Below are 23,172 nucleotides of genomic sequence, written 5' to 3'. Positions count from 1 at the left end.
CAGAGTTTGTCTTCAATGGCTCGAGAAACAGAATCACCTGGGCTGCCAGTTAAGAATTCATACCGGCTTGTCAGAATGCCAGTGGTTTGTTGATTATCCACAATAAAATTGGTGTCGCTCTTTCCTTGCTTTCTGGCTAATGGGAAAACAAGACTTGGTTAGGGGAAGCCAGGCTCACGCAGCCACAGGAAGGAGGATGTCTGCTGTCTGTCCTCAGCTGTTAGGATGGTGACAGTGATAGACAAATTGTCCGTCCCACCTGCCTTCTCCGTCCCTCTCCTTCCACTCCCTCACAGGTTTCCTTCTTGACTTCCTGCTAGGTCTCCGAGGAACAGAGAGTGACCTTCCGATGTGTGTGCACCTGCATTTTTGCTTAGTAGCCATTTTTTTTTTTTGCCCGTCTCTTCAGGAAGAGCACACGCATACTTTTATTCCTTCCACTTACTCAGAGGAAAGGCAGCAGTGAGGGGGAGCAGAAACACAATTTGGCAGAGACCCTGGGAGAGAATGAGTTCCACAGATTTCTTCAGTTCCAAATTCCTGTCCTCCTGTTTCCCAAATCTGTCAGAAAAGCTATAACCCTGCCCCCTAAGATGCACAGAATCCCCAAGGCCACTGTGGGATAATGGGGGAGCTACACATCATTTTCTCTGCAAGTTGTCAGAGGAAGACTCATGCAGGCAGAACCGAAACACAAATCATTTTCTCCAGATTATTGGCGGGAAATCAAATTAATGCTTGGGGCTTTAGAAATGAGTGGGCTAACGTGAAGGCAAAAGACGTAATTGAGAAACAGAATGTCTCCTGGATAATGATAAATCGAGAAAGTAGCATCATAATCTGATCCGAATCCACTTACTGCCGGGGTAGCTCAAGGTGGGATGGGGAGGCGGCCAGGGTGCTTCCTTCTGTTCTTCGGTACATTCTCCTATCTTCCCTTCCTGGCCACACTTGTTTCTCTCTGTGTCATACAGCCCAGGGTAGCGTCTGACTTACTGTGTGTGGAGGGATCTTGAACTTCGGATCCTCTGGTCTCCACCTCCCAAGTGCTGGGATTACAAGTGTGTGTCACCAGATTCGTTTGAGCAGAGCAGAGGATGAAACCCCGGGCTTCACAGATGCTAGGCAGGCGTTCTAGCTGAGCCACCCAGCTCTTTCTTGTGACTTGCTGTTTCTGCCAAGGCTACAAACTCCGTGAGGGCTTGAACTAAGCTACTTGGCTTCACAGTGCTCAGCATGTCCAGGGGCTTCCCCCCTGCAATTGGATGATCAAGGAGATCGCCTGCAAAGGTTGTGTGGTCAGACAGGGAGGCCGGTGTCTAGGAAGGGGAACAGGCTTGCAGTGTTCTTTTCTCAGGGGCTCCAGCTGGGCTCGCTGTTCCTCCCTCTAACTCCTGTCGGGGCTTGCTGATTTGAGGCTTGGAGTCCGTGATTGTGTCCAAATCCTGTCTTGATTCCTTACTAAATTCCATTGGCTTCTTCGAACCATAGCAGTTAAAATAGGGATTGTTAAACAAACCCACTTCATATGGGTATGAAATGGCTCAGATGAGATAGATGCAAAGTTATAAATTGCAACAGTGATAGTTGTGCTGGTTATCAGGCAGAACAATGGCGGAAGACACGTTCTCTGTAACGTCTATTCTTAGCAAGGTCATTTGTGTTGAGAGGGTGAGATACCAGTTAATTTAGTTTAAGTCATCTTGGTCTGCAGTTTTGACAGTCTCCAGGTAACATTAACAAACCATATCTCAATTTCTACCCTACTCGTGATTCTATAAAATCAGCTTGTTTACCGTCTGGTTTGGTTTGTTGCCTGGTTTCTTCTTTTTGTGATGCTCTTCTGTCTGCCTGACACCGGGTGGACACTGACATGATAGATACCGACATGTTAAAGCAGACTTCTACACTTTTAGAGAACATTTTTTGTCATATTGTGTCTAGAGTTCTCAGAGGGACATTGCCCTTGACAGTAGTTTAAGGTAACAGGGAAGTTAGTTAGGCAACTAGTCTGTAAGATAAATGCAGACCAGCTGAAGTGCCTACCTTAGTAAATTCAGTCCACAGTCATTTATTGTGCCTACATCTATCTGCCACGTGTAATATATCCGAAGCCTTCCTGACATCCAGGTGGGTCAGCTCATGATTATTGTGTATGCTAAACATACAAGTGTGCAAGCTTGAGAGAACTGGAGGCCAGTGCTAGGAAACCCATGAATGATGTATGAAATGTTGCCTTCAGTTTTTCAGAATCCCAGAGGAGAAGTGTCAGTGGTGAGATATCCCAGGAAATGGAGTAGAACTGGTTTTCCCAAAGTCTGTTACTTCAGAATACTTGGGCTTAAATTGTTAAAAGGGGGCAGGGGGACTGGAGAGGTGACTTAACAGTTAAGAGCACTGACTGGTCTTCCAGAAGACCTAAGTTAATTCCTGGCAACCACGTGGTGGCTCACCACCATCTGTAATGAGATTCTATGTCCATATCTGGTGTATCTGAAGACAGCAACTGTGTGTTCACATACATAAAATAAATAAATCTTTAAAAATGTTTTAAAATGTAGTTAGTGTTTTAAAAGAATCAAAGTGAGAAGACTAGTGTTGGAAAAATGAAATCTGATTTCTTTGAGTAGTGGTGATAGTGGACTTTAAAACGATCATCTTTTCTACTTAAAGAATAAGACGCGATTTTCAGAGGGGAGGCTCAGATACTTTGAAGATGCATAGCAGACAGAGTCTATAAAGAGAAGGCACAGAAAGAGGCACTGTGGTCCAGTCAGATTTCCAGAACTGAAGACTGTTATTTGAAAGAAATGTACAAATCTCTGTACAGAAGTTTGAAAACAATTAAAAAGAAAACTATGTCAGGACTACTTAACCACCCTACTTAACCAGTTGGCAGGACTTAATTCTGGCAATGGTTCAAGTTTAAATGCTAAATAGAAATATGCTTAATTTAGGGTCAGGATGCTGAATTAAGGTAGAATTCTGGGCTATGCCTTCCTGTCCTCTACAAACAATGGAAGAAAAAGAATGAAGATGTTCGATTATATGATGGGAAATGTCTCATCCTTCCGTACCTAATATAAGATTCTCATAGTTACTAAGCAGGTCTGCAATGACATACCTTAGTCTTCCCAGCCAGGTGCCTATCAAGATGTGCCAAATTAGCCACAAGTTAATGAAGTAGCACTGACCCTTGTTCTCCTAGACGAGTTAGTTGCTGGGTCTGCAGCTCTTCCTAGAGGGCACTCCTCATACGCCCTCTGAAGAACAAACTTCCTACCAAATCTGCTGATGGGTAAAAGCGGCTTTTATTATCTTTCTTAATCAAGCACAGTGTCAAGATCGTACCACAAGGCTCAATGAATCTGTTTCGGTCATCTGCGTATCAGTTTGCCCATAAACTGGAGTGGATGCATCCTTACTGTGAGAGGAGACTACATTTTATTTTAACCTGATGTTAAGTTGTAGACTAGTTAGGGACTTTTAGCTGTGTGCTTCATCTCAATGTTCAAAATTGGTTTGACAGTATATTGTGAGTGTGTGTATGTGTGTGTGTGTGTGTGTGAGAGTGTGTGTGTGTGTGTGTGTGTGTGTGTACATTTATCTCTGTGTCTCTGTTTGCTGATTTAATCTTAGCTGAGCTTCAGAAGTGCATACTGCCTAATGTTCAGGCTGCTGGAACACTCCTTGTGTGTATAATTAACATTAACATTGAGCTGTGTAACATGAAGCTTTGATGGTTTCCATGTTCCCTTTGACCCTTGGCTTTCTAAGTTTGGAATGCTGTGTGGTAGGCTTGAGGATCACAGACTTTCCCCAGAAGGATAATCAGTATAGAATCATCTCTTGCATCCTCTGTCATCTATTTCTGGATGGAGTTTTTTGGCAGAGTTCCAAGTAGGGGCAGAGGAATGAGGTTCTTCCGTAATGTTTCCTTTCTTGTGGGATAACTTTAATGTTATCACGATACATCTGTGACCTCACTAAGCCTATTTAGATAATTCTTTTTTCTTAATTATAAGCATTGGTTTCTATATTTTTAAAACTATAAACTCAGATCATCTTATATCTCATCTTAAATAGCCAATCTGTCATTTCGTAAAGGAGAAAACTGATTGTCAGATAAGATGACAGATGTTACTCGTGAATGTTGAAATCGGGCTTCCAGGGATGTTCAGAACTTTGACCACAATCATGGAGCAGAAAATGAATTATTTTACCTTAGCAGGGGAGTCTTTTACAGAGCCTGATAGAGTTTTAAATAGCTTTGAATATGTCAAAATGTTTAAATGGCTTTGGCAAAGAATGTCAAAATACATAAGAAATCATGCATTTAAAAAGTGATCAATTGGCAATAATTCTAATGGCCATCAATTTATGAATGGTTATGTGAAATATGGTATATCCATTCAATGGAATATTATGTATCCATGAAATGAAGTTCATCACTGCTGGTCAGTAGCATAATAAACTTGCCAATAACATAATACAAATAAACAAAAGCTCCCTTAAGTCTCAAATCTCCCATCTAATTCCTAACATCTAAACTGTATAAGATTGTAATCCTAAAAGATTGAGTTCACAGATGTTACAATTCCAGTGTTGAAAGTAAAAAATCGTGAAATTTTCCTTTTAGTCTCTTTTCTTATTTTAAAATAAATATTTGAAGATATTAACTTTTTTTTTACAATTACTGTCTCTTTTATTTTATTTGGTACTATCTACAGTACTGGAAATGTAAATTGTACAAAGACTCCTAGAGTCCTCATTTATTTTATGCATTCTTTTGCAGACGCAACTTGTGGATTCCAAATGTGTACTTTTACAACGCTGTGTAAACATCATACATACATGCAAAATAATCCTCATTAATAAATAAATGTCCCTTTTAGACTGCTGAGTTTGTGTCAGATAACAATTCCTGTGGTTTAGCGCATCTGTAATGGTACCCATCTTGCTTGGGCTCTGATTATTTTCATTAAAAGCCTGAGCTGGTCCATCAAGGCATTTGATATGATGACAGTTATAAGTCTGAATGGAAATAATTATCATAATGACAGTAATAAGTCTGAATGGAAATAATTACCACCCACAGTGGTGCACATTTATACATTTAGCTTTATCACATTTCTTTATTAATGTATTTGCTTTTTGATATCTATTGCCATGTGTCAGTAGCATGCTCAGTTTATGCTTGTCGAAATTCCTGACATTCATTTATTTGCGCCCATTTTATGTTGTAAAGTGAACTAGAACATGTTGTACTAGGCTTTTATGCTTCTCAGATAAGGCCACTTTAAGATGTTGGTAAATTTCTTTTAAATTATCTAGAAATATTTTTCTAGTATTGTACTTTGGTACATTTCTTTGACCTATGTGTTAGGATTTTAGACTTTGATCATTTATGAGAAATGTGCAGAATATGTAATTGGCAAATATCTAGAAACTTGTACACTGTGTACGGGGGGGGCTAGATAGGGTGGGGAAGCAGAGATTGGATGATGGCCATAGGAAACGGGGTGGGGGGGGCGGTGCAAACAGTTGCGAAGTTCTCTTTGGACAAAGGATTGATTCTCAAACAGTGTGCAGCGGTACACTGGGTTGTACAATATAAATGAATGGATTTTATGATATGTGAATTATGTCTCAATAAAAACTATTTAAAATTATGCAATGTTACTCGAAAGCTAACAAAGCCCTGGAACCTCAAAAAAATACATATTCTATACTGATCAAGGGTGTGCAAACATTTGCTTTGAGTCTATGCGGATTTTTATGACTTACTGATTATCAGGGCTGTCTGGGAGTAGATAAAGCCCAGCTGTCTGTTAGAACATTTCCACATTTGTTTCCCTCCACTCGGCAAAGTTTGATTTTCATAGACTTGGTGTTTATGAGAAGAATGATCCAAGAAAAAAGACTAAATTTTACCATGAGCTTATTTTCAGGCTTTTACTTAAAATTGAGCTGGATTTGTGTATTATATGAATTTTGCCTGCTTTCTCCATGCGCACTGGAGGACGAGGTCTGTACTTAAATGCCACAAGGGCAAGCTAAATGTGCTCAGATTGTGGATTTGAAATTCTGACAATAAAACATTTTTCATAATTTTTGCCCAACTCCCTGGCAGAACTTACCCTTCTGTAATTTGGATTCAGTTTAACTAGAAAAGGAATCATTATTCCTACCGTCAAGTACTCCGTGGCATCTAAACCCAGAAGAGAGTTAGGAAAGTGGCTTTAATTACATGCTTGTCTGTTTGACAGGCAGTAAGGAAAGGGGAGCTTTTGCCTTTGAAAAGTGAAAGGGGCTCTGTTTGGAGGAGGGGACTGTCAATACAGTCCCATGCGTCCCTATCGAGAGCTATTCGCAAATTCCTGATGCATGGAACAGGAAAGCCTTTGTTAGATGCAACCATCGCTCTGAAGGTTGGAAAGCCTGACAGACTCTGATTAGAGACTGAGTTGTACTTTAGTAAGATCAGGTCGGTTTTCTCTCTCGAAGTGCCCGTGTGTTCATGCTTAGCTTTAATTCATACCATTTTATACTGAGTGCAGTACTGTGCTTGGGTTTTCTTTGTCCTTTGTGTACAGGGATTGCACACTTCAGCTCAGACCAGTTGAGTTATAGTTGTTCAGAAAAATATTAAAAATTTTAGGAACAACTTTTTGTATGTGGAACTATATGTAATTATATTATGCTAATTGAGTCAGTCTTATAATGAGAAACATGGCTTTGTTGTGCATATGTACACACACATGCACACACATACACACATACACACATACACACATACACACGCATACACATACACACACATATACACACACATACACACACATATATACACACACATACATACACACATACACACACATATATACACACATACACATACACACATATACATGCACACACATATGTACACACACATACACACATATACACACACACATACACACATACACACACACACACACACACACACACACACACACACACACACACACACACACTCCTATAATCATGTAGGACTAGGATAGTAGAAGTAAGACTGTCCAAGAATGGATGCAAGGGGCTGATGGGAGTGGAGGAGAAAAGAGCGGTGCAGGTGAGAAATGGGGTAAACATGTGCAAATTATTTTAAGTCCGTACATAAAATGACCTTATACAATTCTGTATAATATTTTTTAAAGGTAGACAGGTTTTTAAACTCAATGCTTTTCAAATGGTGGCTATGGAATACCGAGTATGTCAATCTACATGCGAGGCCTAGAAACAAACATACTCTAGATGTCGCCCGAACAGAAGGAAGACTGTCATAATCAGGTAGCCCCGCATGTGTTCTCCATCGAAACTGATGCCTGTCATTGGCGATAATAACCATCTCCTCTGTGCACACAGTGCTTATGTCTGATTTGCTTTTAAATAATGGAGGCTGCTGTCCTGTGCCCCTCGGTCACCCACTACTACCTGGCAACTGGAAGTGACTGGGGTTTCTAGACCTCTGAGCCATCCTTCCTCATGGTCTTCTGTAGAATTCAGTGTTGGGAGTTGGGCAGTGAGGAAAAGGCAGTGCGGTATTTCTGCTACTGTCTGTACAAGTGGAAGGACAAGAAGCCCATTCTATAGCTGGTGACCCTGGATATCCTTAGAGGTTGGCAATGACTGGCACATCCGTGTGGCCTGAATTCTTGGTCTCTGAGGTAGTGTCTAGAAAATGTCGAAAGTCGATTCCTATTCTATATTAGGAGATAAGCTGCGATATACATTCACATATAGTTCAAAAGAGCAGTCCTTCTGAAAAGTGGTTTTATTTATCACATCGCTCTACAGTATTTTAACATGAGGTAGTTTAGATCCTTTTTTTAAAATTAAAATTCTGTTTGAACACACATTCTTCTTACTCCACCTGCCCCTGAGCCTCATAGTTGGCTCTTATCAGTCATGAAGCCTGATAGAATTGGGACCCTGCCTTAGATCTTGTCAGCTTGCAGAACAATGAAGTGTCAACGGGAGATAAAGCGCCTTGGTGATTGAAGCTCTGGCATAGCTCCCAAGAGGGGTTCTTTATAACTAGGACACTGGAGTACTACAGTGAGCAGTGAGCTGGGTTGTGGGCTCGGAGAAGTTATAGTTTTCTGAGCGCGACACCTGAATTTGAGACATACTTAGGTGTGAGAAATCTTACCGTGGCACGTGGCTCCTGGAAGGTAGCTGGAAACTTTTCGTTCTTGCAGAGAACAGCACATGATGAGATAGGAGACAGGTAGGTTTCTCATGAAGCTGGGGGTCCAGGTTGAGGGTCCCTCACTTTCAGGAAAGAATAATGAATTTACTGGAATTGTTTTAGTGAGTCCTGAGGGGTTGGGGTGGCAGAGGGAAGAGAAACCAGGTGATACCTAAAACAAAGGAACTTAAGTAGCTCTAAGTCCCTAGTAACTATGATGTCTTCTAAATTTAAGAGAATGCTTGGTTTATTTTATATTTTGCACTTCTTTGAAATGTACTTTAGATTTCTGAATATTTTGTTTCTCCCACAACATTTTCTTAAATACCCCCTCCCCGTCCCCACTTCTCTCTCCCCCTTCTGTGTGTGTGTGTGTGTGTGTGTGTGTGTGTGTGTGTGTGTGTGTGTGCACTTGCCTAAGATTCAAACCCAAGGCCCAGGGCTTTGCACATTCTAGTCCAGGTCAGTGCCCTGCCACTTACTGTGATGGATCTGATGGATCCTTCACCCGCTTTGCACATTTTGGTTTGCTTCACTGTACACTGTTGAACTCACTCTGCAGCCCATGTAGGCCTTAACCTTGTACTGCTCTGCCCAGCCTCACAAGTGGCTAACACTGCAAGCCTGTGCATCAGGACTGCCTTCTGCCTTTTTCTGTCTGTCTCCTTCTTCCTCCTATTTCCCTCCCACCCTTCCTGCTTTCCCCCTGATTTTTCCATCCCATTTCCTTTGTCATCACAGCTTGCACATCTCTCCATGCTCTCAGGCTGCTACAGAAAAATGTAACTTTCCAATCCTGGACAAGGAAAAGGGTCAAGAAGCCTGGCCTAATTGACAGAGATCATTTCTATCCAAAAACTGCATTCCGAGATGGGGTTCCTTTTCGAATTCTTAGGAAAAAAAAAAAAAACCCTGCAAGCCCCAGCACAGTCTCCTTTAAAGAATTCATAGTTTCAAGAAATTTCCAGATGTTTCTCATCAGACGTGTCTGGAGAAATAAATGAGAGAGAGCATATATTTTAACATGTTTTGGTTGTTAACGCCTTTCAAGCAAGTCATAAATACTGTATTACCTTGTCCTGTGTCTGAGCCCATCTCATTGGCAGAGTAAACTGGGCCTGATGTGCAATTCTCTACACTGCTAGTAGGTTTTGAAAGTTGTAGGCTGTAGATGCTAAGCCACCCTTATGCCACAGTAACTTAGGGAGAAACTATAGAAAAACTCAGTTGCTACTGACTGAAGCATGACCTTAGGGTGCCTTTGTGTACTCCTTGGGGCTGTGTAACTTCAGCATGTTAGTGCACACGTGATGTTTGACACGCTCAATCATGCCTACAAGATTGTCCCAGCCAAGGGGCTTTCTCTCTGCAGACACCCTGCGGCTGTTCATTCCTAGATCAGAACCTTAGGACTTCCTGAATCCGTAGGACTCCTGCTGATAATTAATTTTGCACATAGGTTAGAAAGAAGTCCCAGTGAAAAGTTTTATGAGGAACTGTTAATACCTCCTTGGGTGTTCTGTGTAATGGGCGGGAGAGAGCTGATGAAGTGTGGGCTCGAGGGAGCATAAACATCACCATCACCAGAGTCTGCCATTCTTCTTCACTCCAGAGAGGAAAGCTGGCCGCATCTTCCCAGAGAAGACCTGAAGGAGGTTTGTCCTCCACCTGCGTCCCTCCTGCGTCTGGTCAACACAGTCCCTAGGTTATCGGTTGTTGAGCCCCTCCTTACTATTTTCTTTAACCCAACAGCTATTGCATGAAAGTATTTTACTCCTAAGGATGCACTTCACTTCACACAGTGATTGGTGGTCAAGATGTCCCCAAAGTACTATAAACATTGCTTGCCCTGTATAAGTAATGTTAAGTATGTTCATTTGCCTCTCAAAAAGTTTTAAATGAAACAAATGGAATTTTGTAAGGCTATGTGCATTTCTCAAAGAATAAATCAACACAGGAATGACTTGAGCACTCTGCTTGGAAAACTGATTTTTTTTTAATGAGTTTGTAATACACTTTAAAAGAGAATTAGGGACCTGTTAAGTTTCTATGAAATGTGGTTTCCCTTTCTGTGGTTCTGGGTGTTTTGTTTTTCTTTTTCTCTTAATGTTATGTCACTAAAAATCGGCAGGTTCTTACACCTGTAGCTCCTGCTTCAGGAGTGAATGTGGTTAATGAATGTGGTTAATATTCCTATTATAAGCACAGTCGTACAATATTGATTGTATGACTTATAGCATTATGGGCTTCTGTTAAAAAGATAAGGCCTGGAAATAAGTTTTCTTCTGTAGTGTGCTATAAAACTAATGGAGATTATAGGCAAAAATCATCATCTGTTTGTTGACTCAATGTTGAATGTATTAGATTATAAATAATGTTTAATTTAGTTAAGTCAGTCACATTTCCTGTTAGAAAAACTTTCTCACTTAGTGGGCAAATAGCTGAATGTTATTGAGTTATATCTTTTATAATTTTAGCCACTTTAAATTTTTCATAAGAAGATATGAATGGAGGAGAATGTGTGAAATAGGTAACAAAATTATTCCAAAAACACAAGACCATTCCTTGTGGTTGTTAGTAAAGTACAATGACTAAGACAAACCACGGTCATCTAAGGAGATAGTATTCAGCTGTCAAAAAGGATAGGCGATAACTGTATGTGCAGGGAGAGCACACTTGAAGTGGTGTGAGGCCCTGCATGCTCAAAGTGCAGGCACACAGGTATATTCTATTGTATAAACCATTCATAGAATGGTTTAAGTAGAAGGACGAACTGTCACAACAAAGTGCTGAAGCAAACGTATTGAAGTTTTTAATTTGCATGCAAAATGTCAAGATGAATTTATTTTCAAAGCACTTATTACATAGATTTGTTTATCTTTAGGGAAATGGATGAAAACAGTGACCACATATATTGTAGGAGTATCCCCACAGTCTGTTCAGAGCTTCCCAGAATGTGCCAGGACTCCAAGAAATGGCTGACATTGAGAACAGGGTCAGACTTCTATGAGGTCATCTTGTACTGACAGAAAAAGAGACGGTCAGCACTTGCCAGCCTACTCAGGCATTAGAAAGCCAGGCCGGGGTGCCCAGGGTCAGCAAATTCACATGGTCAGTAACTGCAGCGAAGAATAAAAGGTCACTAGTTTGAGAATTATTTGAAAAGGAAAAGAATTAAGTGCTTGTTTTGTTTCTTTTTAATAGTGACAATATTTCTGGCTAATGGATGTTTAGACAGGCAACTTCCTTTTAAAATGTATAGCGGAGGAGTGGAGGGGTTACAGGGCTTATCACCATTTTACACCTCTTGTTGCGGTCGTGGATCTAGGCTGTGAGACAAATGACTGAAAAAAGAAAGTCAGCTTATTAAATAAACCCTTGTGATGAAGCTAAGCAGCGTCCCTGTGAATTCGTCTGTCCCCTGCTAGAAGAACCTGGAGCTGGAGAGGTGACCGGCAGTTAGAAGCACATACTGCCGTTTCAGAGGACCCCTGTTCAGTTCCTAGCACCCACATCAGGGAATTCCTAACCCTGTAAGTTCAGCTCCAGGGCATCCATCGCCTTCTTTTGCCTCCATGAACACCTGCATTCACACATGCATAACACACACACACACACACACACACACACACACACACACACTTTAAATAATATAAGCCTTTCAGAAATGGAAAGGATATGAACAAGCTTTTTAGGTCTCTCGGTGATAAGAACCACATAATTCATACTGTATGGTGTTAGAGAATTACAATCAGCAAAACCCAGATGTGAGCAAATTCTGTAGCATAACTGATCCAGTTTCACCAACAACAGAAATCACAAGAAGGCAATGGAAAATTGAGAGACTAGAGAGAGGACTCAGTGGTTCTCCGTCAGTGTAACAGAGGCCTGGGATAATGGCATAAAGAGGAATGTCGTAGCTCACAGTTTGAGATCGCCACATTCTCTTATGGTCCCGTGTCTGGGACTCGTGGACAGTCTGTTACAGTGAGAGCAGCCTGCGGAGAGGAACTGCTCATGTCATGGTCAGAAGACAAACTAGAAGAAGATGAAAGGGATTCTAGAATCCCTTCACAGGGTTGCCCTTACACACCAAGATCCTCCCACTAAGCCTCCTCACTAAAAGTTTCCATGCCTGTGACTAGATCTGTTGAGAGGCAGAGGTAACAGGATACCGGTGATTCCAAGGCTAGCTTCGTCTAGACCAACCAGGACTACAGAGTAGGACCCCGTCTCTAATAAAAACAAATTCTACACTGCCTTCCAAAGGTTTCCCCGTGGCACAAAGCATTTAACACCAATGCCTTTTGGGAGTACTTTTAGGATCAAAATGGAAATTGTGACAGAGACAGGCCAGCTAACCTCTGCATTCTGATCAAGTATTTCCATATAATTTAAGACTTTGAGCATCTACACACAGAGAGAAAATCTTCATATGGAACATTCACATAGCCATGTTCACATATATACACATACATGTATATATTTGCACGAGCGTGTGTAATATGAATGATTCAGAAATTACCAGCTGTATATTTTTAATAAATTATAAGTTGCCTTTTTAGGGAAATAGTCATCACTTTAAAGATATTTGATAATTAAAAGTGTTCTGGCTGCGCTGGCTTGCCTGGTTATAAGTAAAGTCAGTAATAAATTTATTAGCGTTTGAAAAGCTGAAGCATCTCATTGTCCCTGACGGGCTTGGGTTGTCTTAACCATGTCTCAGGCTTGGTACTTGTATCACAGAAATTTATCATAGTTCTAAAGATGAGAAGTCAGATCCAGGCTTAGCTAGGTTAGTTTCTCGTGAGGACCCCTCCTGTGGTCTCCTTCCACATGGCCTTCCTTCCATGGCCATCATGCCTGTGTCCACATTTCCTTGCCACATTAAGGACGTCAGTGCATCTTGGTTCCTTCTCCCATGACCTTAATAATTTCCATAAGGTGATTGGCTCCATGTAACAGTTCTAATCTGCAGTACTGTGAGTTAGGACCTCTGTGTAAATTTTAGGGGATCACCACTCACCCCATAACATATGGAATATAATTTGTGAGTCAAAGAGGACAGATTTCTTTACCTTTTAATCATTAACTAGAAATCAGTGAGTATCTAGAAAATCCTGCTGTACAGTTAGCTCAGAATCCATTAGCACCCAGAATCCATCAGGGGCCACTTCTTCAGGACTTACATTTTCATTTTCTGTCCTTCAGCAGTTTCTGATCCTCCACCCCCACAAGATGCTTTCTTTTCTTCACTTTCCCCAAATATTGATGGTTTTGATGAGAGTGCTGTACTAAGTTGGAGGCATCCAGTGACCTTTCCACACAAGAGGAAGACCCTGGAAAGAGGCAGCCACACCTGTGCCTTTGGTCTCACAGGATAGGGCGTCTTCTGTGCAAGTCTGCAGACTTTAAATGACTAGGCAGATGGAGAACTTCAAATTTAGTTCTCATTTGCTCTTTCTGGAGTTTATAAACTAAAATTCAACTAATGATTCTTCTTCCTTCATCTGCTTAATTATAAATTTGATATAGTGCTGCTCCCAAGCCTTCATTCAGCAACACCCCCTTACACAACTTACTTCTCCTGGGCAATAAAATGAAAATTATAACTCTTCTAATTATTTTTCATTTCTTTATTTTTGCTTTCGGGACAGTATTGCAGAGCTGGGAAATACAGATACTTTTCTTTGTTCAACATATTACGATGAGAGAGACTTGCTTTCCTGTCACAGACCAGTCATCCCAACGGTACCGCGTCATCCCCAGGTCTGCCTTTGGTCTCTAACAGCAGTGACTCTCAGAAGGTGTTCGCGTGCTCTGAGATGCATCGCAGTGGGAGAGTGCATTGGCCTTAAACAACTTGAGCACAATGCAGAACCATGTGTCAGCACGAAGGGCACTTGCCTCTTAGCCTGAATACCCGAATTCAGCTTCCAGAACTGACCTGGTGAAAGGAGGACTTTGAAAATTGGCATTTGGCCTCTGCATACCCATGGTAGGACATAAACAGAAATAAGGGTATATACACAGAATAAATAGCATGTAATACTTAGAAATACTTAAGCAACTGAAACAAAGGATATAAGTAAAAATAAATGACACCGTTCCTGTCATTGTCCAGTGATGACTGGTATTAGTTACCACTTAATCACTGTCAGCAGCAATAGTACAGAGACAAAATTGTTAGTATTACATAAGAATATTTATGGGACACAATGTAATATCAATTATTCACTGGCTTCAGGATATTAATTCCTGTATAGTCTTAGCATTCAACTGAGATATCCCTAACCATTGTCTAACCACCTTCAATAAGAGAGACACTGGGAAAGTCATGCATAAGGAAGTCTTATATTCAGGGCAGGGCAAGTGTAGACTTGGCAAGAGATTATTTATTTATTTATTTATTTATTTATTTATTTAAGTATAGTTCTGTTTGTGGAAAGGATTCAGTTGTATTTTTATCTATATCGATCTTACTTTCAAAGGTGGAATGACAGCGAGTGACATGGAACCCATCGTGATTCAGGCAAACTTCTCGTTCTGTGTACTGTATTTCTCCGAGTGAATAGGCATTTTGTTGTTGGCGGTGCGTGTCTCACGGCCCTGACTGCAATGATAATTTCATCTTATTAATTATGCAGCAGTTCTTCATGAGGGCCCTCGTTATGTTCCCAAGGTCATTGTTCCTCCTAATCAGTATGTCTAGTTTCTGATCTTGCCACATCTCAAAGTCTTGATTTTTGCCTAGTGTAATGTAAGCTATGTTTTATATCCCAGTTTTTTAAAAAAGAGAACCCTCCTACCTGTGCTCTCCTAAAATATGAAGAAATGCCTCTGATGACAGCTCGTGTGAGCTACAGAGTATTAATAACTGTTTAATGGGGTGTTTGTAGGGAATGTCTGCACCACTGCCTAACGTAAGCTCCGTGACCTCGGACACTAGGTACTCAGAGTTCAGTTACCTATTTTAATAATGTGTGTGTGGATTAGAACTGGCATGGGAAGTTATTTTAGGAAACCGAGTCTGCCAGTTTTCAGTCTGGAGACATTGGGAGTACAGGGGAGCTTCCCCCCTGGGTTATCCTTATCAGGACCAAATCATCGTGGTGATCATGCACAGAAAGCTGCAAACTTTAAAGCAACACCGAGAAAAGAATCTCTTGAGCTAAACTTACGGCTGTCCTAGGAATTGTCTGGATGGCACTTCTCCTCTGCGGAGAGACAGCGTTCAGTCTTCCCCAGAGGCCTCTCCTTGTCAAGTGGACCATCTGGGGCTGGGAATGGGAGAGCTATTTCAGTGTTGGATGAGTCCCTGCAGAACAACAGAAGTGAAGCAGACATGATATCGCCTCTGTGGAACGGGCTTGTTCCCTCTTTAAACATTTTTAAATAGAAAAAAAAGTACTGAAATATGTCAAGTATTAAGGAAGCCCCTTCCTGAACGTGGAGGCGCTCCCTTAGCCCTGGGATCTCCAGTGAGCTGCTGACTCTCTGTTTCCCCAACTGGAAATGGGACTGGGAGTTACAGTATGAGAACTGTTTACAAGTCAAGTGAGTAGAGACTGCATTCCAGCATGAGACGATGTTCAATAAATAGCACCAGCTGACTATATGGTTAGAGAAATATCCAACGGGCTAAAACCTGGAAGGTCCAGTCATACCAAAGGGTATTTAAAAGATAAAAAGTGTATGCTGTCAATGCTAAGTATCTATTTCGGTTTTACTCCGTGTGATTTATTTGATACATTGGTACCGGATGGGAAGATGAAGGAATCACATCATTATTATTAGTTATTATTTCAGCTGTTACCATGGTGAGGTTGCCCATCGGACCACCCCTGAACAGTAAGCAGTAGTCACTGCCCTTGCTCTCCCAGTGCTGGTGGAGTGGTGCTCAGCTTGCCCCAGCTGGACCCCTGTGTAGTCTGCAGGCTGTCTAGACCGACTTCTCTGGACTTCTTCCTTCGTTCAGTGGGTCGGAAAAGCAGGTGCCTTTCCTGGTGTCCCAAGAAGACAAGGTCCACGGTGAAACACATAGCAGCATTTACTCAGTCATATCTGTCAGCTCTCTGCGGGCTTCCACAAAAGCTTCCGAGCACATGAGGTGATGCAGTGGTGTTTTCTCCTGTCTTATCAGTGTGTTTCCAGAGATCTCTGTTTCTCCTCAGGACCATCAGTATATATCTCTGCTGTTGACTCCATCTCTGTGTGAGAGCTTCACATCTCATAGGAAGTAGAGAGTTGCAGACATGTGCTTGGCATCCGCAAAAGGTGAACTCAAAGAGTAGTTGAGTGCCACCCCCAGGATGGCTGTCTGGGTGGGCAAACTCTACCAACACAGTTCATTTTTATACCAATATACCTTTCTGGCTGCATTTGTTAAGGGTTTTATATTTTAATTTTTTTTTTCAAAATTTCCTTTACTTCCACATGAACCCAAGCAAATCAGTCCTATCTTCAGGTTGAAAAATTTTTCCAACATGATGTCACACTGCACAATCTATTTCCCTAGGAGCATCAGGTAGGTTCCCAGAATGAAATCGAGCTCACACAGGCATCCGGGAGCTGTGGATTTCACGCTGGGGCACAGCAAGCAGACCAGTAAGCTTCGTCCGTCTCCTACTTACTTGCATATGGCATTGTCTGCTTCATGTTACATTTTTTTTCCCACGGCAGAGTGGGAGGCAGGAGCTGTTTCAGCTGCCATTGATGAAAATCAAACTCCCAATGTCTGATGGCAGCCTGCTATTTCACACTCTGCCGTTTTTGTTTCAACAGAAATTTAGTTGCTTGTTTTCGCTGGCAGAGTTTGCCTGCTGCACAGTGGAGAGGCGGCTGCATGGAGTTAAGGGCTCAGCAGTCTTCCCTCCCATTCACGTTCATCTCAGTTAGGATGCTTCCAATTCCGTAAACGGAAACACCCTCACCTAGGCTGGGAAGCAACACCGTGAATAACATCGAGGTCCTGAGAAAATGCCAGCAAACTCGAACCCTGCTACCCACACGCCTGTGCTCTGCGCTTTGGTAGCATTTGTTCCATATTGCATACCAAGGGCAGGGCTTTAGTATAAGCATCACATTGTTTTTAACCACTCTGTGAGGTCCAGTTGTGGAGGATTCTTTTCGGGCCGTGTGTGTGTGTGTGTGTGTGTGTGTGTGTGTATGCCTGTGTGTTTACAGTGGGCCAGAAAACAGTCCTCCTCAGGTGACATAAACAATGCTTCGTGGGCCAAGGTCTCTTAGTGGCTCAGGACTGACAAGTAGGCTGGTCGGCTGGCCAGTGAGCCCCACGCACCCACTTCCTCTGCTCCCCCAGGATTGTTAGCGCATACAACCACGCCCGTTTTTTCATGTGGGCTCTTCATGACCTAAATTCAGGTCTTTGTGCTGGAGTAGCATTTTATCAACTGAGCTCAACCCCCGGCTACTAAAAAAGCCCGTAATACAGATAAAGTCTCTGCTATGTTTTCCATAAAAAGCAGGTAGTTGACAAACAAGATGTCCTTGAAAAGTTGCCTGGGTCTCTTTCCCATTTAGGTATTATTTTAATTATTTCTACCATAAAACACCAAACACAGCTTTTTCTTTTCATGTGTCACAATTTTTGAAAGTTTCGATTCTCCACGGGAAAGTGATCCGTGTGCATCAGTCTTAATTCTTATCAGGTCCAAAGAAGGGCTAAGAAGATCTCCATTGGTAAGGATGCGGGGAAAGCCAGTTAGCCTGGCATGTGGAGACCTAGAAAGTAGGCGCTCAGGCAATCCTTCTAGACAAGGCAAAGAGTGAACTCAAATAGGTGATGTTCTCCGTCCTTCCCATGTGTTCTGTGGCATGGAAACCTGCATACACACATGAACACAAAACCGTAATTCAGCAATTAAAAACAAACTCACAAAGAAACCCGAAATGCTGGAGCAATGTTGGCTCACAACTGGTGATCTGACAACCTTACACAGACACACATGCAGGCAAAGTACCAATGCACATAAGTAAAAAAAAAGGAATCATCAAAGACATTTTAAAATTTTTAAAAATTAGTAATCAGCTAAAAGTAATGTTTTCTGATATCAGTAAATTAAACCCTAGGACATCTTTAGAAGACAAATTGTTTCCATTATTTTAAGGCAGTAAAAATTTTAAACACGGCCATATTTTAGCTAAGAAGACTTGAAATCTTTGTAGGCCAATATTACCCTCTGGTCTCAAAACATCTTAAGATAGAAAATGAAGAGGTTTTTGATAAGTTCGTCTTGCTCAGACATAAACGTAGAGGACCAGGGCTTTCTATGATAGATATCTGGCTTTTATCACTATCTCATTTCTTCTTGGCTTCCAGCAAGCTTGAAGGTATTTAAATCTCTCTGCCCTCTTCGGTAATGTAGTAGCTTCTCCCACAGCTAAGAATTCACTTCCTGTAGAAGTGATGGTAATTTGTTTATGAACTGCCTGGAGCCTGGCAGAGCACAAGGCCACAGATGATGTGAGGTATAAAAGTAGCCCTCTGGGACCCTCGAAAATGCAATCATTTGGCTTCCAGCACCTTCCGGAAATGCTTGATTCTTGAAATTCATAGCGTGCTCTCCAATAGTGTCTACCAAGGTAATGTGTGCATGTGTAATCATTCAAGACTCCTGTCACTTCTAACCAATCTCCGATTCAACAGCTCGGAGATTTCAAACGCAAAGTTACAGTTTTTTAACGGAGTTAAGTTAGCTGGAATGCCTGCCGCCTCTTTAGAGAGAGATCATAACTTAAGGGACACATAGGTAAGTATCAGAATGTCCACTCCTGTCCTTTAGTTCTCTCACCAATCGAATGGACGGAATCTCAGTAAGGCTGCACCTGCTTTCCTGGGCTAATGATAAGTCATTTGACCTGTGTCCTGTAAATGTGCAGGGCACACTGAGCAAGTCTCCTTATACCTTCTCTGTGATTATCATTGCTACTTTATAAAAAGGAAGGCTTGACTCAGCCACCTTGGGAGCCCTGTATCACTGCCTTCAAAATGGTATTTACCTGAAAGAAGACATTGCATAGAATCGTGATGATTTTTGAATGGCGGAAATCATAATGATGGAGTTATTATTATGTTTGTTATTAACGTGGGCTCTGTGATAAACAAGACACTCACTGTTAAAAAGACTTCCTTCTTTGCTTCTAACCAGAGTCTCCTGATCACCTAGCTCCATGGAGTTCTTCGTGGTGAGGGGACAGAGGGGTGGTTCCACACAGTCACACTCAGCAGCCTGACAAGGAGATCCTGTACTGTTTTAGGGACCTTGACTCGGGCAAACCTAAGATTAGTAAATTCAATACAGAGAAGCGATTCAAGCCTACTCAGGAAGAAACAGAGTTGTAGTTTTATTAACAAAAAAAATACTTGGGACAAGCAAAGCACCCTGGAGAGTGTGCACAGTTTTCAAAGATGTGTCACAGTTTACTGAAAGACGTTTTCACATAGATTCTAAGCACAGGAAACAGCAAGGCATCCCTGGGTGTGGATATGGGCCCTGTAGGGGAGAATCAGAATTAACTGTCTTAGCTTACTATGCAACATTTTGGTGGCTCTCAAGTAAACTCTCAAGAGGTTAGTAAGAAAAAAAAATGTTTTCCCTTTCCCTCTCTTGATAAGGGAAACTGTAGGGTAGCCGCTGAGGTGTCTTGGATGGACTGACAATCTGATAAGGTAAAAGCCTGGAGTGACTGGAATTGCACAGGAAGAATTTCCTAGAGAATTGCCGGTCTTCAGCCTGGAAGGAGAAAGACTTTGAACAGTTAATTGGCATGCAATTCTGGCTTCTCCTTGGGGAGAGACTTCCAGGAGACTCCAATGTGAGGGGCTCCTGTGCCTCCCACATCCATACACTATCCCCACCTTCCTGTCTGGCCTCAGACTCAGCATACGTTAAGGGAAGATTTGCGCCATCCTCGGGCAGAGTCCCAGAGCCTGTAAAGGAATACAGCACCACTGTCCTTTGACTGGGGAGGGCCGATAAGCAAGCATGTAGAACCCAGGTTTCAGTGCTGGGATGGAAATGTCGAATGCATGCAGTGGGAGCAGAAGTATTGGACAGAATTGTGTGTTTTGGGGCTTCCTGAAGGAGGCAGTCTTTTGAGTGAGGAGTAACCACTTGCCGGGCGTTCAGGTTCAGGCGTTTGGCTCAGATGGTTCGGCGTGAAGAGGAGCACAGACGCCTGGCACGGTCTGGTGTTACTGCAATAGCGTATGGTCAGGATGGAGCTGACTCATAAGGCATGTGAGAGGCCTCGCCTAGGCCAAGGCCATGGTGCTGAAGGGCACGTGTAACCGGCAGCAGAACAGGTTTCACTCTGATCAATCAAATGCTATTCTTAGAATCAGACTTGATCAGCTCTGGAGCTGTAGCCAAGGCTTATGCAGCGGTTGTTGAGACGGTGAAATCGGGGACTCTCCCAGGGTTAAGCTGTGTCAGAAGCCTGGCGGGAGCTGACAGATCCGTGCGCGAGGGAGAAGTGGCTGAGAGACCGCAAGGAGGCCATCCAGGCCTGAGGAAGCACAGAAGGACTCTAATTTAGCATAATTGGAGTGAGCAACTGGGGCGTAGAGAAGTGTTATTCTTCAAGATAAAGGAGAGGAAACTGCGTGTTGATAGCCTTGTTTCAGTTTGGAGTCTGAGGTCTGTCTCCATGAGGAAGCCATGGAAGTGCTTAGAGAAATATATCCTCCCTGTGGAGTTCTGGTTCTATGTCATAATTAATTTATTATGCCTCTCCTTTTGCAAAACCATTCCCTGTGCCAGGTTCTAGAGTTATATATTATATTATAAATATGTGCATATATATTATATTATGTTGTTTTTGTATATCTGTAAATACACTGGGTGCACTGTGTGAATGTATACACACACACATGCACACACATACACACACACACACACACACACACACACACACTTGAGACCACAAATATTTCAGATTTTTTTTTACATTTTAGGCTATTTACCAACAAGGAAGTGTCCCTGTCATGAGACCCAGGTCTAAACACAAGTTTCACTTTTGTTTAATGTATACTTTATAGCCTGGCCTAGAGGCTACTACGTTGCTAACTTTATGATGTGTTTTTTGCACCTACATTTTGCCCCCAACCTCTCACATGTGGCCATGTTTATGGTTTTCCACTTTGTGGTATCACATTACTGCTCAAGAGGTTTTCGATTTATAAATTTGAGATATTCCATCTATCCACTAAGATAGGTATAAGAGCTTTCTTTTATTAAGCATTTAAAAAGATTATGAATATAATCATTATTAAAAATACGTATATTGATGATATGCATTGCCTGTGCCTCTGGGTGGTGTGTGTGTGTGTGTGTGTGTGTGTGTGTGTGTGTGTGTGTGTGTGTGTTTAATGCCTATACAGAAAACCAGAAGACAGATACGTTACAGGTGGTTGTGAGTCACTGTAATGGAGATAGGAGACCTAGACTTGCTATGCAAGAGCAGCTACGTTATTAACTCCTCCGCTCTCTCTCTCGCCCTATGCATAAAGTCTTTTGGGAATCTAAGCCATGAGGTTAAGAGCAAAATATTGTTATACTTCCTTTACTGTTTTAAGTCAGCACTTTGTGTCTCTTCCTTGGTGCATGCAGGTGACTGGGTGTGTGCATGCCACAGTGAAAGCTGGAGGTCAGAGTGTGACCCTCGGGAGTCAGCTCTCTCCCTCTACACAGTGGTCTTGGGGATCGAAGTCAGGCCTCCAAGCCAGGTAGCAAGCTTGCTTACCCGCTAAGCTATTCAAATAAGCTACCCTTTAAAACTAAGACACCCTGCTAGGAAAGAAGATTCAGACAAGATCAAACGCCTGTGCAAGCTTCTTTATCTAATAGCATTCACGTCTAACATTTGAATTCACGGATGTTATTGAAGGAACAGTAACCGTCCCTTCCATTACTATTTTTAATTCTTCCTTCCTTTCTTTCTCCCTTTCTTTCTTTCTTTCCTTCTTTCTTTCTTCCTTCCTTCCTTCCTTCCTTTTCTTCTTTCTTCCTTTCTCCCCCCCTCCTCCTACTCCTCCTCCTCCTCTTCTTCTTCTTCTTTTGAGGCAGGTTTCACTAAATAGGCCTGGTTGTGAAATCAGTATGATCACTACGTAGACTAGGCTGGTCTTGAACTCATAAATATCCTCCTGCCTGAGTGTAATGTCTTTATAAACATACAGAATAAAACCATGCGTACATTTTGCAGTGAATAAGTAGCCAAGACTGGGCTTAAAATTTAGAGGAACAAAACCTGTGCTGTTTTATTGGTAAGTTTGGATATATCTTATTGGCAGCGAGTGTTTTAGGAAGATCATTAGACACAGATATGAATTTGAATGAGATGTATACAATACGATTGGGGAAGAGGTGCAATATTAGTATATTTTGCTTGCAAGGAACTCAACCCAACCAAGCAAAACAGAATGTTTACTAGTGAGTATTTGGAGAAGTGGGTGGAGTTTCACCTCCAGAGAAGCGCTGACTAGTGTTCCGTCTGTCTGTCTCTATTTAGAAGTCCAAGAGGCTGAGAAAGAATGTGGAGATTGGCGGTCTAGCTCCGCCCCCTTACTGCTTTCCACTGTGCTCTATATAGTCCTTAAGCAGAAACAATAGTATCTGGGTCTCCCCTAGGCCTCTGGCCTCCTCTCCAGGCTGTTGGCTACCCTAGCAGTGTTAGACATGGACTCCATGTCATGGAGGGAGCCTTGAATCCAAGCAGAGAATGGTTGGTCACTCCTGCAACATTGATGCCATTGTTACACCCTTGTATTGTGCAGATAGGTCACTGTCCTAGCTGGATTGATGATTACCTTTCTCCTGTGGTAGCATACAGAGTGACTTCTAGTACGATGCCTTCTAGTCAGCGGGGATGAAGCCTCTGGTTAGGCACCAGTTGATGTCTCTGTGTTCGATAAA

At 42.1% G+C, this 23,172-nt stretch overlaps 1 protein-coding gene across 2 annotated transcripts in view; it reads left to right on the top strand.

Moving 5' to 3' along the window:
- Nucleotides 1-23,172, top strand: part of Cdh2 (cadherin 2) — a 220,601-nt gene that overhangs the window by 102,636 nt on the left and 94,793 nt on the right. Inside the window, exon 1 of one of the 2 annotated variants that reach the window (XM_087593546.1) lies at nucleotides 8,082-8,272. The gene's annotated coding sequence lies outside the window, so the exon portion shown is untranslated. 2 annotated transcript variants of the gene reach the window in all.

This window comes from Rattus norvegicus, chromosome 18, assembly GCF_021556685.1.
Source record: "Rattus norvegicus strain SHRSP/BbbUtx chromosome 18, alternate assembly SHRSP_T2T, whole genome shotgun sequence".
Classification (NCBI taxonomy): domain Eukaryota; kingdom Metazoa; phylum Chordata; class Mammalia; order Rodentia; family Muridae; genus Rattus; species Rattus norvegicus.
This window is presented reverse-complemented; position numbering and strand designations above follow the sequence as displayed.